The sequence below is a fragment of the Scyliorhinus torazame genome, chromosome 7, assembly GCF_047496885.1.
Source record: "Scyliorhinus torazame isolate Kashiwa2021f chromosome 7, sScyTor2.1, whole genome shotgun sequence".
Classification (NCBI taxonomy): Eukaryota; Metazoa; Chordata; class Chondrichthyes; order Carcharhiniformes; family Scyliorhinidae; genus Scyliorhinus; species Scyliorhinus torazame.
The window spans coordinates 302,665,777-302,685,918 of NC_092713.1; the positions used below are offsets into that span (position 1 = coordinate 302,665,777).

Consider the following 20,142-nt stretch of genomic DNA (forward strand, 5'->3'; position numbering starts at 1 on the left):
TTGTCCCCCATCCACCCGAGGGCTCTAATGGCCCCCGAGGCCCCTTGCGTGGTCAGCATGTCTGTTCACCGTTGATGGAGACCAGTAGGGGTTCCGCCGGCCTCGCGCAGCGCTGGCAGAGGTGGAGAATCCCGTGAGCCAGGACGCTCCGGTTAAAACCCGGAAGCTGCTCACTTAAAGTTGTGAATCTGGTTCTCAGCGCGGACTCCATTTAGGGGCTCTGGAACTACCCTCCAGGAATTGCGGGATGTGCGCCGGGAGCAATGCAGGTGGAGAATCGCTCCCAGTGTTGATCGCGGTACCAAGCACATCGATTGAACACGACCAGCCACTGGTCAAGGGGTGGTCAAGGGGCCTAGAGAGGCTGAATGATACATCTCAGCTGCGTCTGCTCCCTCCGGGGGCAGGGGCGCCGACGTTCTTCCCCACCTACTGACGAGGTGGGCAGACTCTCACACATTTTCTGCCCTTGACATCCTCACAGCTAGAGAATGCCGGCAGACAGGCGAGGACTGAGCGTGGCTGTGGGGGGATACGGGACATAAATGGGGGATTGGGGGAGGGGCTGGGGGTGCCAAGAGCGGCGCAGTTCACTGTGTCATCAGTGTGAGAGGTGGGAGAGACAATGCTGCCAATCTCACACTCCACAGGGATGAAGCACAGAGTTTGCATGGGGGGTTTGCAGAGCATGGAGCCATAACATGACATCGTGGAGGCTCTGTATGGGCCAACAAAGTGATTTTTATTACAGGTGCACTATTACAGTGGTGACTTATCTCTACTAGTACGGCGGTTCGCCCATGCCCACTATGTGCCTATCCATTTCTTGCTCTTCCTCACCCTCCCGCTGCATCTAAATGTATCGCAGGATCCACGGCTGTGGTTGAGGTGGCCTGCTGACTTCTACACCCTGTTACCTGAGATAGTCTTGGCGCGAGTCCCCAGAAGAACTTGGACTTTGAGGGTCCGTGACTACTTTTGGGATGCACGAGTGTTGCAGTGCTGCCCTCCTCAATGTGCTGGGCTGGAGTTGTGGCACTCACGGGGTGGGGGGGAGGGGTTGTTTGGGTGGGGAGTGGGGGCCAGACACCTCCAGGGTGACAAGTGTTAGGGCCCCGTGAGAGGTCACCTTGACAGTGTGATGGGTGTGTGAAGAGGTGCAGCAGGAGACATGAGGAGGTAGACTTACCCTGGCTGCACGAAGATCATTCATCTTTGGCATTGTAGTCCTGTCCTCTTATAGAGCGAGCTGGCGCTCATTATCGCTGCCACAGCCTCCCAGACGGGGTTGGTGACTTTGCTCGCTGGACGTCTGACCAATCGCGGGTACAGGACATGGCGCCTCTGCTCCACACCATCCAGGAGTGAGGTGAGGGCTCCCTCTGTGAAGCGTGTTGCCATTTACCTGCCAGCCACCAGCACCCCCCCCGGCTGGACATGGGAAATGAGCTGGGGAGGTGTTTAAAAGGAGCTGATTACAGAGATTACGGGCACGATTCTCTGCTCCCGCGCCGAAGTGCCCACGCCGTTGTGAACGCCGTCGAGGTCAGGACGGCGTGAAACGGCCCCGATCCCGACCGATTCAGGGCCCGATAATGGGCTAGGAGCGGGGCCGCGTCATTTACACGCGCCAGGCCTTGTCGCCACGTAAAGGCGGCGCCGCATACATGACGTGGCCGGCGCCGCATCAATGGCGTCACCCACGCATGCGTGGTTGCCGTCCTCTCCGAGTCCACCCGCAAGAAGATGTCAGACGGATCTTGCGGGGCAGCGGAAGAAAGGAGGTCCTCCTTCAGCGAGGACGGCCCGACGATCGGTGGGCACCGACCGCGGGCCAGAACCCATTTGAGGCTCCCCCCCCCGGTGCGGGATCCCCCCCTCCCGCAGGCCGCCCCCCCCAGTGTTCCCGCGCTGTTCCTGCCGGCAGCGACCAGGTGTGGACGGCGCCGGGGGAGAACCCGCCGTTTTGGGTTGGCCGCTCGGCCCATCCGGGCCTGAGAATAGCGGGGGTGCTGGAGAATCCCCATTTTGGGTGTCTCCGGCGATTCTCCGGCCTGCGGCCCGCGCGGAACTCGGCAGGGCGGTTCTCGCCGCTTGGGAGAATCGCGGGAGGGCGTCGGACCGGCGTCGCGGGAAAATCCGGCGACCCAGGCGATTCTCCCAACCGGCGCGGGAGTGGAGAATCCCGCCCCTAGGTTTTCCCGGGTGGAGCGAAGCAGAGGCAAGAGGCCACAAGCGCAGCGTGAATCTCGTGGGAAAAGTTTTTGTGAAAGAGGTTGAATATTCAGTGAGGTTTCCCACCAGCACCAACAGCGGGATTCTCCCTGGTTTCCTCACCAGGAACAACACTTCGAAAAAATAGAAGAAAATCCATCTGCATATTGTCTCAAATACACATACACACACACCTAAACACACTCGTACTCTCTCAGATACACACACCTAAACACACCCGCACTCTCTCAGATACACACACCTGAACACACTCGCACTCTCTCAGATACACACACCTAAACACACCCGCACTCTCTCAGATACACACACCTGAACACACTCGCACTCTCTCAGATACACACACCTAAACACACTCGCACTCTCTCTCAGATACACACACCTAAACACACTCGCACTCTCTCTCAGATACACACACCTAAACACACTCGCACTCTCTCAGATACACACACCTAAACACACCCGCACTCTCTCAGATACACACACCTAAACACACTCGCACTCTCTCAGATACACACACCTAAACACACTCGCACTCTCTCAGATACACACACCTAAACACACCCGCACTCTCTCAGATACACACACCTAAACACACCCGCACTCTCTCAGATACACACACCTGAACACACTCGCACTCTCTCTCAGATACACACACCTAAACACACTCGCACTCTCTCAGATACACACACCTAAACACACTCGCACTCTCTCTCTCAGATACACACCTAAACACACTCGCACTCTCTCAGATACACACACCTAAACACACTCGCACTCTCTCAGATACACACACCTGAACACACTCGCACTCTCTCTCAGATACACACACCTAAACACACTCGCACTCTCTCAGATACACACACCTAAACACACTCGCACTCTCTCTCAGATACACACACCTAAACACACTCGCACACTCTCTCAGATACACACACCTAAACACACCCGCACTCTCTCAGATACACACACCTAAACACACTCGCACTCTCTCTCAGATACACACACCTAAACACACCCGCACTCTCTCAGATACACACACCTAAACACACTCGCACTCTCTCAGATACACACACCTAAACACACTCGCACTCTCTCTCAGATACACACACCTAAACACACTCGCACACTCTCTCAGATACACACACCGAAACACACCCGCACTCTCTCAGATACACACACCTAAACACACTCGCACTCTCTCTCAGATACACACACCTAAACACACCCGCACTCTCTCAGATACACACACCTAAACACACTCGCACTCTCTCAGATACACACACCTAAACACACCCGCACTCTCTCAGATACACACCTAAACACACTCGCACTCTCTCTCAGATACACACACCTAAACACACTCGCACTCTCTCTCAGATACACACACCTAAACACACTCGCACTCTCTCTCTCAGATACACACACCTAAACACACTCGCACTCTCTCTCAGATACACACACCTAAACACACTCGCACTCTCTCTCAGATACACACACCTAAACACACTCGCACTCTCTCAGATACACACACCTAAACACACTCGCACTCTCTCTCAGGTACACACACCTAAACACACTCGCACACTCTCTCAGATACACACACCGAAACACACCCGCACTCTCTCAGATACACACACCTAAACACACTCGCACTCTCTCTCAGATACACACACCTAAACACACCCGCACTCTCTCAGATACACACACCTAAACACACTCGCACTCTCTCAGATACACACACCTAAACACACCCGCACTCTCTCAGATACACACCTAAACACACTCGCACTCTCTCTCAGATACACACACCTAAACACACTCGCACTCTCTCTCAGATACACACACCTAAACACACTCGCACTCTCTCTCTCAGATACACACACCTAAACACACTCGCGCTCTCTCTCAGATACACACAGCTAAACACACTCGCACTCTCTCTCAGATACACACACCTAAACACACTCGCACTCTCTCAGATACACACACCTAAACACACTCGCACTCTCTCTCAGATACACACACCTAAACACACTCGCACACTCTCTCAGATACACACACCTAAACACACCCGCACTCTCTCAGATACACACACCTAAACACACTCGCACTCTCTCTCAGATACACACACCTAAACACACTCGCACACTCTCTCAGATACACACACCGAAACACAACCGCACTCTCTCAGATACACACACCTAAACACACTCGCACTCTCTCTCAGATACACACACCTAAACACACCCGCACTCTCTCAGATACACACACCTAAACACACTCGCACTCTCTCAGATACACACACCTAAACACACCCGCACTCTCTCAGATACACACCTAAACACACTCGCACTCTCTCTCAGATACACACACCTAAACACACTCGCACTCTCTCTCAGATACACACACCTAAACACACTCGCACTCTCTCTCTCAGATACACACACCTAAACACACTCTCACTCTCTCTCAGATACACACAGCTAAACACACTCGCACTCTCTCTCAGATACACACACCTAAACACACTTGCACTCTCTCAGATACACACACCTAAACACACTCGCACTCTCTCTCAGATACACACACCTAAACACACTCGCACACTCTCTCAGATACACACACCTAAACACACCCGCACTCTCTCAGATACACACACCTAAACATACTCGCACTCTCTCTCAGATACACACACCTAAACACACCCGCACTCTCTCAGATACACACACCTAAACACACTCGCACTCTCTCAGATACACACACCTAAACACACCCGCACTCTCTCAGATACACACACCTAAACACACTCGCACTCTCTCAGATACACACACCTAAACACACTCGCACTCTCTCTCAGATACACACACCTAAACACACTCGCACACTCTCTCAGATACACACACCTAAACACACCCGCACTCTCTCAGATACACACACCTAAACACACTCGCACTCTCTCTCAGATACACACACCTAAACACACCCGCACTCTCTCAGATACACACACCTAAACACACTCGCACTCTCTCAGATACACACACCTAAACACACTCGCACTCTCTCAGATACACACACCTAAACACACTCGCACTCTCTCTCAGATACACACACCTAAACTCACTCGCACTCTCTCTCAGATACACACACCTAAAAACACTCGCACTCTCTCTCAGATACACACACCTAAACACGTCACACTCTCTCAGATACACACACCTAAACACACCCGCACTCTCTCAGATACACACACCTAAACACACTCGCACTCTCTCTCAGATACACACACCTAAACACACTCGCACTCTCTCTCAGATACACACACCTAAACACACTCGCACTCTCTCTCAGATCCACACACCTAAACACACTCGCACTCTCTCTCAGATACACACACCTAAACACGTCACACTCTCTCTCTCAGATACACAACCTAAACACGTCACACTCTCTCTCTCAGATACACACACCTAAACACGTCACACTCTCTCAGATACACACACCTAAACACACTCGCACTCTCTCTCAGATGCACACACCTGAACACACTCGCCCTCTCTCTCTCAGATACACACACCTAAACACGTCACACTCTCTCTCTCAGATACACAACCTAAACACGTCACACTCTCTCTCTCAGATACACACACCGAAACACGTCACACTCTCTCAGATACACACACCTAAACACACTCGCACTCTCTCTCAGATACACACACCTAAACACACTCGCACTCTCTCAGATACACACACCTAAACACACTCGCACTCTCTCTCTCAGATACACACACCTAAACACACTCGCACTCTCTCTCAGATACACACACCTAAACACACTCGCACTCTCTCTCAGATACACACACCTAAACACACTCGCTCTCTCTCTCAGATACACACACCTAAACACATTCGCACTCTCTCTCAGATACACACACCTAAACACGTCACACTCTCTCAGATACACACACCTAAACACACTCGCACTCTCAGATGCACACACCTAAACACGTCACACTCTCTCTCTCAGATACACAACCTAAACACGTCACACTCTCTCTCTCAGATACACACACCTAAACACGTCACACTCTCTCAGATACACACACCTAAACACACTCGCACTCTCTCTCAGATACACACACCTGAACACACTCGCACTCTCTCTCTCAGATACACACACCTAAACACGTCACACTCTCTCAGATACACACACCTAAACACACTCGCACTCTCTCATATACACACACCTAAACATGCCGCACTCTCTCTCAGATACACACACCTAAACACGTCACACTCTCTCTCAGATACACACACCTAAACACGTTGCACTCTCGCTCAAATACACACACCTAAATACATCGCACTCTCTCTCTCAAATAATCATACCTAAACATGCTCGCACTCTCTGCTTCAAATACACACACCTAAACACACTCGCACCCTTTCTCAAATACACACTCCAAACAAGCTTGCACGCTCTCTCTCAGATACACACACCTAAACACGTCGCACTCTCTCTCTCAAATAATCATACCTAAACACGCTCGTATTCTCTCTCTCAAATACACACACCTAAACACGTCGCACTCTTTCTCAGATACACTCACTTAAACACGCTCGCACTCTCTCTCTGAAATACACACACCTAAACACTTCGCACTCTCTCAGATGCACACACCTGAACACACTCGCACTCTCTCTCTCAGATACACACACCTAAACACGTCACACTCTCTCTCTCAGATACACAACCTAAACACGTCACACTCTCTCTCTCAGATACACACACCTAAACACGTCACACTCTCTCAGATACACACACCTAAACACACTCGCACTCTCTCTCAGATACACACACCTAAACACACTCGCACTCTCTCAGATACAGACACCTAAACACACTCGCACTCTCTCTCAGATACACACACCTAAACTCACTCGCACTCTCTCTCAGATACACACACCTAAACACACTCGCACTCTCTCTCTCAGATACACACACCTAAACACACTCGCACTCTCTCTGATACACACACCTAAACACACTCGCACTCTCTCTCAGATACACACACCTAAACACACTCGCACTCTCTCTCTCAGATACACACACCTAAACACACTCGCCCTCTCTCTCAGATACACACCTAAACACACTCGCACTCTCTCTCAGATACACACACCTAAACACACTCGCACTCTCTCTCAGATACACACATCTAAACACACTCGCACTCTCTCTCAGATACACACACCTAAACACACTCGCACTCTCTCTCAGATCCACACACCTAAACACACTCGCACTCTCTCTCAGATACACAACCTAAACACGTCACACTCTCTCTCTCAGATACACACACTTAAACACGTCACACTCTCTCAGATACACACACCTAAACACACTCGCACTCTCTCTCAGATGCACACACCTGAACACACTCGCACTCTCTCTCTCAGATACACACACCTAAACACGTCACACTCTCTCTCTCAGATACACAACCTAAACACGTCACACTCTCTCAGATACACACACCTAAACACATCACACTCTCTCAGATACACACACCTAAACACACTCGCACACTCTCTCAGATACACACACCTGAACACACTCGCACTCTCTCTCTCAGATACACACACCTAAACACGTCACACTCTCTCAGATACACACACCTAAACACACTCGCACTCTCTCATATACACACACCTAAACATGCCGCACTCTCTCTCAGATACACACACCTAAACACGTCACACTCTCTCTCAGATACACACACCTAAACACGTTGCACTCTCGCTCAAATACACACACCTAAATACATCGCACTCTCTCTCTCAAATAATCATACCTAAACATGCTCGCACTCTCTGCTTCAAATACACACACCTAAACACACTCGCACCCTTTCTCAAATACACACTCCAAACAAGCTCGCACGCTCTCTCTCAGATACACACACCTAAACACGTCGCACACTCTCTCTCAAATAATCATACCTAAACACGCTCGTACTCTCTCTCTCAAATACACACACCTAAACACACTCGCACTCTCTCAGATACACACACCTAAACACACTCGCACTCTCTCTCTCAGATACACACACCTAAACACACTCGCACTCTCTCTCAGATACACACACCTAAACACGTCACACTCTCTCAGATACACACACCTAAACACACCCGCACTCTCTCAGATACACACACCTAAACACACTCGCACTCTCTCTCTCAGAGACACACCTAAACACACTCGCACTCTCTCTCAGATACACACACCTAAACACACTCGCACTCTCAAATACACACACTTAAACACGCTTGCACTCTCTCTCTCAAATACACACACCTAAACACGTCACACTCTCTCAGATACACACACCTAAACACACTCGCACTCTCTCTCAGATGCACACACCTGAACACACTCGCACTCTCTCTCTCAGATACACACACCTAAACACACTCGCACTCTCTCTCTCAGATACACAACCTAAACACGTCACACTCTCTCTCTCAGATACACACACCTAAACACGTCACACTCTCTCAGATACACACACCTAAACACACTCGCACTCTCTCTCAGATACACACACCTAAACACACTCGCACTCTCTCAGATACACACACCTAAACACACTCGCACTCTCTCTCTCAGATACACACACCTAAACACACTCGCACTCTCTCTCAGATACACACACCTAAACACACTCGCACTCTCTCTCAGATACACACACCTAAACACACTCGCACTCTCTCTCAGATACACACACCTAAACACACTCGCACTCTCTCTCAGATACACACACCTAAACACGTCACACTCTCTCAGATACTCACACCTAAACACACTCGCACTCTCAGATGCACACACCTAAACACGTCACACTCTCTCTCTCAGATACACAACCTAAACACGTCACACTCTCTCTCTCAGATACACACACCTAAACACGTCACACTCTCTCAGATACACACACCTAAACACACTCGCACTCTCTCTCAGATACACACACCTGAACACACTCGCACTCTCTCTCTCAGATACACACACCTAAACACGTCACACTCTCTCAGATACACACACCTAAACACACTCGCACTCTCTCATATACACACACCTAAACATGCCGCACTCTCTCTCAGATACACACACCTAAACACGTTGCACTCTCGCTCAAATACACACACCTAAATACATCGCACTCTCTCTCTCAAATAATCATACCTAAACATGCTCGCACTCTCTGCTTCAAATACACACACATAAACACACTCGCACCCTTTCTCAAATACACACTCCAAACAAGCTTGCACGCTCTCTCTCAGATACACACACCTAAACACGTCGCACTCTCTCTCTCAAATAATCATACCTAAACACGCTCGTATTCTCTCTCTCAAATACACACACCTAAACACGTCGCACTCTTTCTCAGATACACTCACTTAAACACGCTCGCACTCTCTCTCTGAAATACACACACCTAAACACTTCGCACTCTCTCAGATGCACACACCTGAACACACTCGCACTCTCTCTCTCAGATACACACACCTAAACACGTCACACTCTCTCTCTCAGATACACAACCTAAACACGTCACACTCTCTCTCTCAGATACACACACCTAAACACGTCACACTCTCTCAGATACACACACCTAAACACACTCGCACTCTCTCTCAGATACACACACCTAAACACACTCGCACTCTCTCAGATACAGACACCTAAACACACTCGCACTCTCTCTCAGATACACACACCTAAACTCACTCGCACTCTCTCTCAGATACACACACCTAAACACACTCGCACTCTCTCTCTCAGATACACACACCTAAACACACTCGCACTCTCTCTCAGATACACACACCTAAACACACTCGCACTCTCTCTCAGATACACACACCTAAACACACTCGCACTCTCTCTCTCAGATACACACACCTAAACACACTCGCACTCTCTCTCAGATACACACACCTAAACACACTCGCACTCTCTCAGATACACACATCTAAACACACTCGCACTCTCTCTCAGATACACACACCTAAACACACTCGCACTCTCTCTCAGATCCACACACCTAAACACACTCGCACTCTCTCTCAGATACACAACCTAAACACGTCACACTCTCTCTCTCAGATACACACACTTAAACACGTCACACTCTCTCAGATACACACACCTAAACACACTCGCACTCTCTCTCAGATGCACACACCTGAACACACTCGCACTCTCTCTCTCAGATACACACACCTAAACACGTCACACTCTCTCTCTCAGATACACAACCTAAACACGTCACACTCTCTCTCTCAGATACACACACCTAAACACGTCACACTCTCTCAGATACACACACCTAAACACACTCGCACACTCTCTCAGATACACACACCTGAACACACTCGCACTCTCTCTCTCAGATACACACACCTAAACACGTCACACTCTCTCAGATACACACTCCTAAACACACTCGCACTCTCTCATATACACACACCTAAACATGCCGCACTCTCTCTCAGATACACACACCTAAACACGTCACACTCTCTCTCAGATACACACACCTAAACACGTTGCACTCTCGCTCAAATACACACACGTAAATACATCGCACTCTCTCTCTCAAATAATCATACCTAAACATGCTCGCACTCTCTGCTTCAAATACACACACCTAAACACACTCGCACCCTTTCTCAAATACACACTCCAAACAAGCTCGCACGCTGTCTCTCAGATACACACACCTAAACACGTCGCACACTCTCTCTCAAATAATCATACCTAAACACGCTCGTACTCTCTCTCTCAAATACACACACCTAAACACACTCGCACTCTCTCAGATCCACACACCTAAACACACTCGCACTCTCTCTCTCAGATACACACACCTAAACACACTCGCACTCTCTCTCAGATACACACACCTAAACACGTCACACTCTCTCAGATACACACACCTAAACACACCCGCACTCTCTCAGATACACACACCTAAACACACTCGCACTCTCTCTCTCAGATACACACCTAAACACACTCGCACTCTCTCTCAGATACACACACCTAAACACACTCGCACTCTCTCTCAAATACACACACTTAAACACGCTTGCACTCTCTCTCTCAAATACACACACCTAAACACGTTGCACTCTTTCTCAGATACACACACTTAAACACGCTTGCACTCTCTCTCTCAAATACACACACCTAAACATGTCACACTCTTTCTCAGATACACACTTAAACACGCTCGCACTCTCTCAAATACACACACCTAAATACGTCACTCTCTCTTTCAAATACACACACCTAAACACGCTTGCACTCTTTCTCTCAAATACACACACATAAACACACTCGCACTCTCTCTCAGATACACACACCTAAACACACTCGCACTCTCTCTCAGATACACACACCTAAACACACTCGCACTCTCTCTCAGATACACACACCTAAACACACTCGCACTCTCTCTCAGATACACACACCTAAACACACTCGCACACTCTCAGATACACACACCTAAACACACCCGCACTCTCTCAGATACACACACCTAAACACACTCGCACTCTCTCAGATACACACACCTAAACACACCCGCACTCTCTCAGATACACACACCTAAACACACTCGCACTCTCTCAGATACACACACCTAAACACACTCGCACTCTCTCTTAGATACACACACCTAAACACACTCGCACTCTCTCTCTCATATACACACACCTAAACATGCCGCACTCTCTCTCAGATACACACACCTAAACACGTCACACTCTCTCTCAGATACACACACCTAAACACGTTGCACTCTCGCTCAAATACACACACCTAAATACATCGCACTCTCTCTCTCAAATAATCATACCTAAACATGCTCGCACTCTCTGCTTCAAATACACACACCTAAACACACTCGCACCCTTTCTCAAATACACACTCCAAACAAGCTCGCACGCTCTCTCTCAGATACACACACCTAAACACGTCGCACACTCTCTCTCAAATAATCATACCTAAACACGCTCGTACTCTCTCTCTCAAATACACACACCTAAACACACTCGCACTCTCTCAGATACACACACCAAAACACACTCGCACTCTCTCTCTCAGATACACACACCTAAACACACTCGCACTCTCTCTCAGATACACACACCTAAACACGTCACACTCTCTCAGATACACACACCTAAACACACCCGCACTCTCTCAGATACACACACCTAAACACACTCGCACTCTCTCTCTCAGATACACACCTAAACACACTCGCACTCTCTCTCAGATACACACACCTAAACACACTCGCACTCTCAAATACACACACTTAAACACGCTTGCACTCTCTCTCTCAAATACACACACCTAAACACGTCACACTCTCTCAGATACACACACCTAAACACACTCGCACTCTCTCTCAGATGCACACACCTGAACACACTCGCACTCTCTCTCTCAGATACACACACCTAAACACGTCACACTCTCTCTCTCAGATACACAACCTAAACACGTCACACTCTCTCTCTCAGATACACACACCTAAACACGTCACACTCTCTCAGATACACACACCTAAACACACTCGCACTCTCTCTCAGATACACACACCTAAACACACTCGCACTCTCTCAGATACACACACCTAAACACACTCGCACTCTCTCTCTCAGATACACACACCTAAACACACTCGCACTCTCTCTCAGATACACACACCTAAACACACTCGCACTCTCTCTCAGATACACACACCTAAACACACTCGCACTCTCTCTCAGATACACACACCTAAACACACTCGCACTCTCTCTCAGATACACACACCTAAACACGTCACACTCTCTCAGATACTCACACCTAAACACACTCGCACTCTCAGATGCACACACCTAAACACGTCACACTCTCTCTCTCAGATACACAACCTAAACACGTCACACTCTCTCTCTCAGATACACACACCTAAACACGTCACACTCTCTCAGATACACACACCTAAACACACTCGCACTCTCTCTCAGATACACACACCTGAACACACTCGCACTCTCTCTCTCAGATACACACACCTAAACACGTCACACTCTCTCAGATACACACACCTAAACATGCCGCACTCTCTCTCAGATACACACACCTAAACACGTTGCACTCTCGCTCAAATACACACACCTAAATACATCGCACTCTCTCTCTCAAATAATCATACCTAAACATGCTCGCACTCTCTGCTTCAAATACACACACCTAAACACACTCGCACCCTTTCTCAAATACACACTCCAAACAAGCTTGCACGCTCTCTCTCAGATACACACACCTAAACACGTCGCACTCTCTCTCTCAAATAATCATACCTAAACACGCTCGTATTCTCTCTCTCAAATACACACACCTAAACACGTCGCACTCTTTCTCAGATACACTCACTTAAACACGCTCGCACTCTCTCTCTGAAATACACACACCTAAACACTTCGCACTCTCTCAGATGCACACACCTGAACACACTCGCACTCTCTCTCTCAGATACACACACCTAAACACGTCACACTCTCTCTCTCAGATACACAACCTAAACACGTCACACTCTCTCTCTCAGATACACACACCTAAACACGTCACACTCTCTCAGATACACACACCTAAACACACTCGCACTCTCTCTCAGATACACACACCTAAACACACTCGCACTCTCTCAGATACAGACACCTAAACACACTCGCACTCTCTCTCAGATACACACACCTAAACTCACTCGCACTCTCTCTCAGATACACACACCTAAACACACTCGCACTCTCTCTCTCAGATACACACACCTAAACACACTCGCACTCTCTCTCAGATACACACACCTAAACACACTCGCACTCTCTCTCAGATACACACACCTAAACACACTCGCACTCTCTCTCTCAGATACACACACCTAAACACACTCGCACTCTCTCTCAGATACACACACCTAAACACACTCGCACTCTCTCAGATACACACATCTAAACACACTCGCACTCTCTCTCAGATACACACACCTAAACACACTCGCACTCTCTCTCAGATCCACACACCTAAACACACTCGCACTCTCTCTCAGATACACAACCTAAACACGTCACACTCTCTCTCTCAGATACACACACTTAAACACGTCACACTCTCTCAGATACACACACCTAAACACACTCGCACTCTCTCTCAGATGCACACACCTGAACACACTCGCACTCTCTCTCTCAGATACACACACCTAAACACGTCACACTCTCTCTCTCAGATACACAACCTAAACACGTCACACTCTCTCTCTCAGATACACACACCTAAACACGTCACACTCTCTCAGATACACACACCTAAACACACTCGCACACTCTCTCAGATACACACACCTGAACACACTCGCACTCTCTCTCTCAGATACACACACCTAAACACGTCACACTCTCTCAGATACACACTCCTAAACACACTCGCACTCTCTCATATACACACACCTAAACATGCCGCACTCTCTCTCAGATACACACACCTAAACACGTTGCACTCTCGCTCAAATACACACACGTAAATACATCGCACTCTCTCTCTCAAATAATCATACCTAAACATGCTCGCACTCTCTGCTTCAAATACACACACCTAAACACACTCGCACCCTTTCTCAAATACACACTCCAAACAAGCTCGCACGCTGTCTCTCAGATACACACACCTAAACACGTCGCACACTCTCTCTCAAATAATCATACCTAAACACGCTCGTACTCTCTCTCTCAAATACACACACCTAAACACACTCGCACTCTCTCAGATCCACACACCTAAACACACTCGCACTCTCTCTCTCAGATACACACACCTAAACACACTCGCACTCTCTCTCAGATACACACACCTAAACACGTCACACTCTCTCAGATACACACACCTAAACACACCCGCACTCTCTCAGATACACACACCTAAACACACTCGCACTCTCTCTCTCAGATACACACCTAAACACACTCGCACTCTCTCTCAGATACACACACCTAAACACACTCGCACTCTCTCTCAAATACACACACTTAAACACGCTTGCACTCTCTCTCTCAAATACACACACCTAAACACGTTGTACTCTTTCTCAGATACACACACTTAAACACGCTTGCACTCTCTCTCTCAAATACACACACCTAAACATGTCACACTCTTTCTCAGATACACACTTAAACACGCTCGCACTCTCTCAAATACACACACCTAAATACGTCACTCTCTCTTTCAAATACACACACCTAAACACGCTTGCACTCTTTCTCTCAAATACACACACATAAACACACTCGCACTCTCTCTCAGATACACACACCTAAACACACTCGCACTCTCTCTCAGATACACACACCTAAACACACTCGCACTCTCTCTCAGATACACACACCTAAACACACTCGCACTCTCTCTCAGATACACACACCTAAACACACTCGCACACTCTCAGATACACACACCTAAACACACCCGCACTCTCTCAGATACACACACCTAAACACACTCGCACTCTCTCAGATACACACACCTAAACACACTCGCACTCTCTCAGATACACACACCTAAACACACTCGCACTCTCTCTTAGATACACACACCTAAACACACTCGCACTCTCTCTCTCAAATACACACACCTAAACACACTCGCACTCTCTCTTTCAAATACACACACCTAAACACGCTTGCACTCTTTCTCTCAAATACACACACATAAACACACTCGCTCTCTCTCTCTCAAATACACACACCTAAACACACTCGCACTCTCTCTTTCAAATACACACATCTAAACATGCTCGAACTCTCTCAGGTACACACACCTAAACACGCTCGCACTCTTTCTCTCTCAGATGCACACACCTAAATACATAAACAGGGAGTGAAATTACAGTAATGAGTGTGTAGGGACCACCTTTGGCTGGAGCAGCTACATAAAATGGCTGAAGTAGGAATTCAGCTAATAATATTTAACAGAACAGTAAATATAAGACAGAAATAATTAGCTGCTGTCAAGACTTAGAACTGAGATAATGTAAACAATGGGCCTTGTGAAGCAGCAGATACCATCACTCACACACTGATTGGGAAGAGAGCCAGGATGAGGCCTTGAAACATGCAGACACAGAGGGTCTAACGGGTGAACCACTATGTTTGGTGCGACTTGCCGGGTGCTTCCTGATGGTCGATCCAGCGAGACTGCGACCGGTAAAGATCCCCCATGGTCTGCCATGCCACCACGCAGACCAGCTCTGCGTTTCAGAGATGCCGACCTGGCCTGACTGTTGGACGCAGTGGTGTTGAGACGGGACGCTCTATTCCCCTCAGGATGTCGGAAGGTCAGCCACAGGTCAGCCAGACGATGTCAGCTTGGGGAGCTTTACAAGGGGGACCACTGTCCAGTGCTGTAAGAAGCTCAATGACCCCCACTGGGCTGCACCGGTGAGTTGGCATCCACCCCTTGGCACCAGTCCGGCATGCCACCACCAAACACCCATAATCCCCCACCACTAGGACAGTAGCTGGCACCGCACACCACCCCGCAACCCCCTCCCTCCCAGCACTCTGACACCCGTCAGCACAACCCATCCATGCCCAACGGTTCCCATGCCCATCTCCCATCATAGACCCATCCCCCAACACATGATGCATGAAGCATGCGGCCCACAGTGTCCTCTCTCTGTCCCCGCAGGAGACGTTGGCCCATAGGAGGCGGGAAAGGGCCCAGATGGGCGGCGGGGTGCCAGACATCAGGATCCTCACCCCCTATGAGGAATGGGCCCTGGAGGCCGTGTGGGTGACCGGGAATAACGCAGTCACTGACCGCGAGGTTGGCCTACGTCACAGAGGTGAGGATCCACCACCCGCCCACGCAGATGATCCGTTGCAAGTGAGTTGTTCGTGTCAGACATAATGATCCTCCCAAAAGAGAAAATGCTGGAAAATCTCAGCAGGTCTGGCAGCATCTGTAGGGAGAGAAAAGAGCTAACGTTTCGAGTCCAGATGACCCTTTGTCAAAGCTAAAAGACATAGAAAGTGGGAGATATTTATACTGTGGGGTGAGGGAATGAAAGATGAGTCATAGCCACAGAAACCAAGGGAAGAGAGTGCTAATGGCAGTCCCCAGGGAGAATAAAAGGTGTGACAGGCCCAACAGCAGACAAATTAACATCAGAGGGTGAACTGTGACAGATGTAGATGTGGGGGAGGGGGGACATGGGTAGGAGAGAGGTAAAATTAGAAAAAGGGGGGAAGGGGAAGCAAAGGGGAGAAAAGGAAAGGTAGGGGGGATAAGATAGGGTGAAAGAGTGGGGGCAAAAATATATATTAAGAAAGACAAGAAAGAAATAAAAGGTACAAGACAGTTAAAATGAAATGGGATGAAAACAAATGGGTCAAGGTGGGGTAGAGCTGATCATCTGAAATTGTTGAATTTGATGTTAAGACCGGAAGGCTGTAGCGTGCCTAACCGGAAGGCGAAATGTTGTTCCTCCAGTTTGCGTTGAGCTTCACTAGAACATTGCAGCAGGCCAAGAACAGACATGTGGGCATGGGAGCGGGATCTTGTGTTAAAATGGCAAGCAACGGGAAGGTCAGGGTCCTGAATGCGCACAGACCGAAGGTGCTCAGCAAAGCGATCACCCAGTCTGCGTTTGGTCTCTCCGATATAGAGGAGACCACATTGGGAGCAACGAATGCAATAGACCAGATTGGAAGAGATGCAAGTGAAATGATTCCGTCACCTCTCACTGACCACATGTCCGTTCTCCTGCAGGATCTCCATCGGATGGTGCCAGTCCATTTGGGAAAGCACCGCCTTCCAAGAGAACACCTCGGAGGGAGCTCCGGAGATGTCACCACTGAGGCGTCACTCACACCTTCCACCAGCACATGACACACACCTCGGTGGACATCATCCCCTTCTGGGTCCCTCCCTGGCCAATGGGTGACTGGTCTTCAGGGTGTGAGGTGGACCCCTGTACATGGGCTGCCGTCTCGAGCCTGTGTCAATGTTGCTGCTGCGGCCTTCTCCTGAATCTGGCCGCCTGGACTGCCAGCAGCACCACATGGGCAGCCACCGCAGGGCCCACAATACCATCCATAATGTGATAGCTGCAAGGAATTGGAGAGGGTGAAAGACCGACAGTCAGTGATGACATCAACCTCGGGACCCTCATGTCCCCCAAACGTCCATCACCCTTACGTTCCCTGCCTTCTCTCAGGGTGCCATCCAACAAGCCAGTAGTGCTGGGGGAACTTGGCCCTGCACACAAACCCGTGGCCACAGCAGGGACCCTGGACAGCAGACCCCAGACTCTGGGTCCCAGACACCTGCCAGGAACATTACTTGGACCGGGCGGAGGTTCCCTCCCCGATCCACACACTCACCCTCCAGGCACGGGGGTATCCTCAGTCCTGAAGCCCACCTCTAGGGTGTTTGCTTGTTGGCTGCTGCCTCTGTGGTGTTGACACACCAAGGATTCAGGCAAAAGTGTCCAGGCCTCACAGTTTGATTGGGATGTTGGGCAATAACACTCGCCTGAGACATGGCGCGTGTACCCAAGGTATTCCACTCGAGAGCCAATTCCCCATCAGCAATGGCCGTCAGCTGTGCAGTCCGTGGCTGCTGACAGTGAGGGGGAGTTAAAGTGACCTGCATCAGATTACCGTTGTCAGGGCTCTGCCCTGGGGGTGTTTGGTGGGTTGGACAGGTGGCGGCCCAAGTTGCCCCTGTTATGGGTATACACAATCCCAGGGGGGCCCTGTGGGTCCCGTGGATGCTGAGCCTCTCACCTCCCCCTGCCCAGGTGTAACCCCTTACCGATGGCGCTCGGCCCCTCTGATCAGGCCCACCCAAACGAGGGGGGCTCCCCCCCCCCCCCCTACCCAGCACTGGGGCAGCAGATCCAGAGCCCCCGGGCTTCATGCCCAATTTTGAAGATGGCTTCTCAGCTCCTCCAATCCGCTACCCAGCAGCAATTTCACCAGCTTCCCATTTTTAAATAGGTGAGCTAAAGGCCGCCCACGTGGCCTCCCGCTGGGTTAGATCTCGGGAGGCCGTTAGACAGGGCGTCCGTCCCGCTAATGACATGGACATTGCCCTCAATTGGTGTTAATTGGAACCTCGCCACGTCTAGGTGGGACCTGGAACCCGTCTACAAGAGTGTGCCGGTTAGACCGGGAACTAATCAATGCCGGGCATGGATCCGTGCCAGCCGGTTAGATCGCGGGAGAGGCTGGAACCCTGTACAGAGTGTTACAGCTTGAAACCAGACTCAAGGTTGAACATCAGTGGTTCAGCACTGGACAGAGATAAGGGGGTCTTGATCACACAGCCACATGAGACTGGGACCCTCAGTCAAGGGGAGCAGAATCATGCCCTGATCACGTAGCCACATGATGTCTAATGCGTGTCTTGATTGGATATATGTGAGCAACTGATTCTGTGATTGGATTGTGTCCAGTCATGGTGGGCTGAGTAACTGTGTAGAATGTGGATTCTTCCTTTGTTCCTGGATTACCCAGAACCCTATTCCCCACTGGTGTAAAACATTAAACTCTTTGACAACTGGAACAGGCCTGGGTGTCGAGCGATTTATTTAGTCATTCACAAAGGTGCGTTTCTGAACAGGACCAGGCCTTTCAGCCTATCGAGCCCATTCTGTCCTTCAATTAGATCGTGGCTTCTCTGTACCTCAGCTTCAATTGAAGGGATATATTAGTCCAGCATGGCTAAACGTGTGGTGCAGAATAATGCTCAGAGCATGGGTTCACTTCCTGCACTGGCTG

General features: G+C 49.5%; 1 protein-coding gene across 1 annotated transcript in view; it reads right to left on the bottom strand.

The window, feature by feature from the left end:
• Positions 1-20,142, bottom strand: part of LOC140427133 (RELT-like protein 2) — a 68,840-nt gene that overhangs the window by 31,809 nt on the left and 16,889 nt on the right. The window lies entirely within an intron of this gene.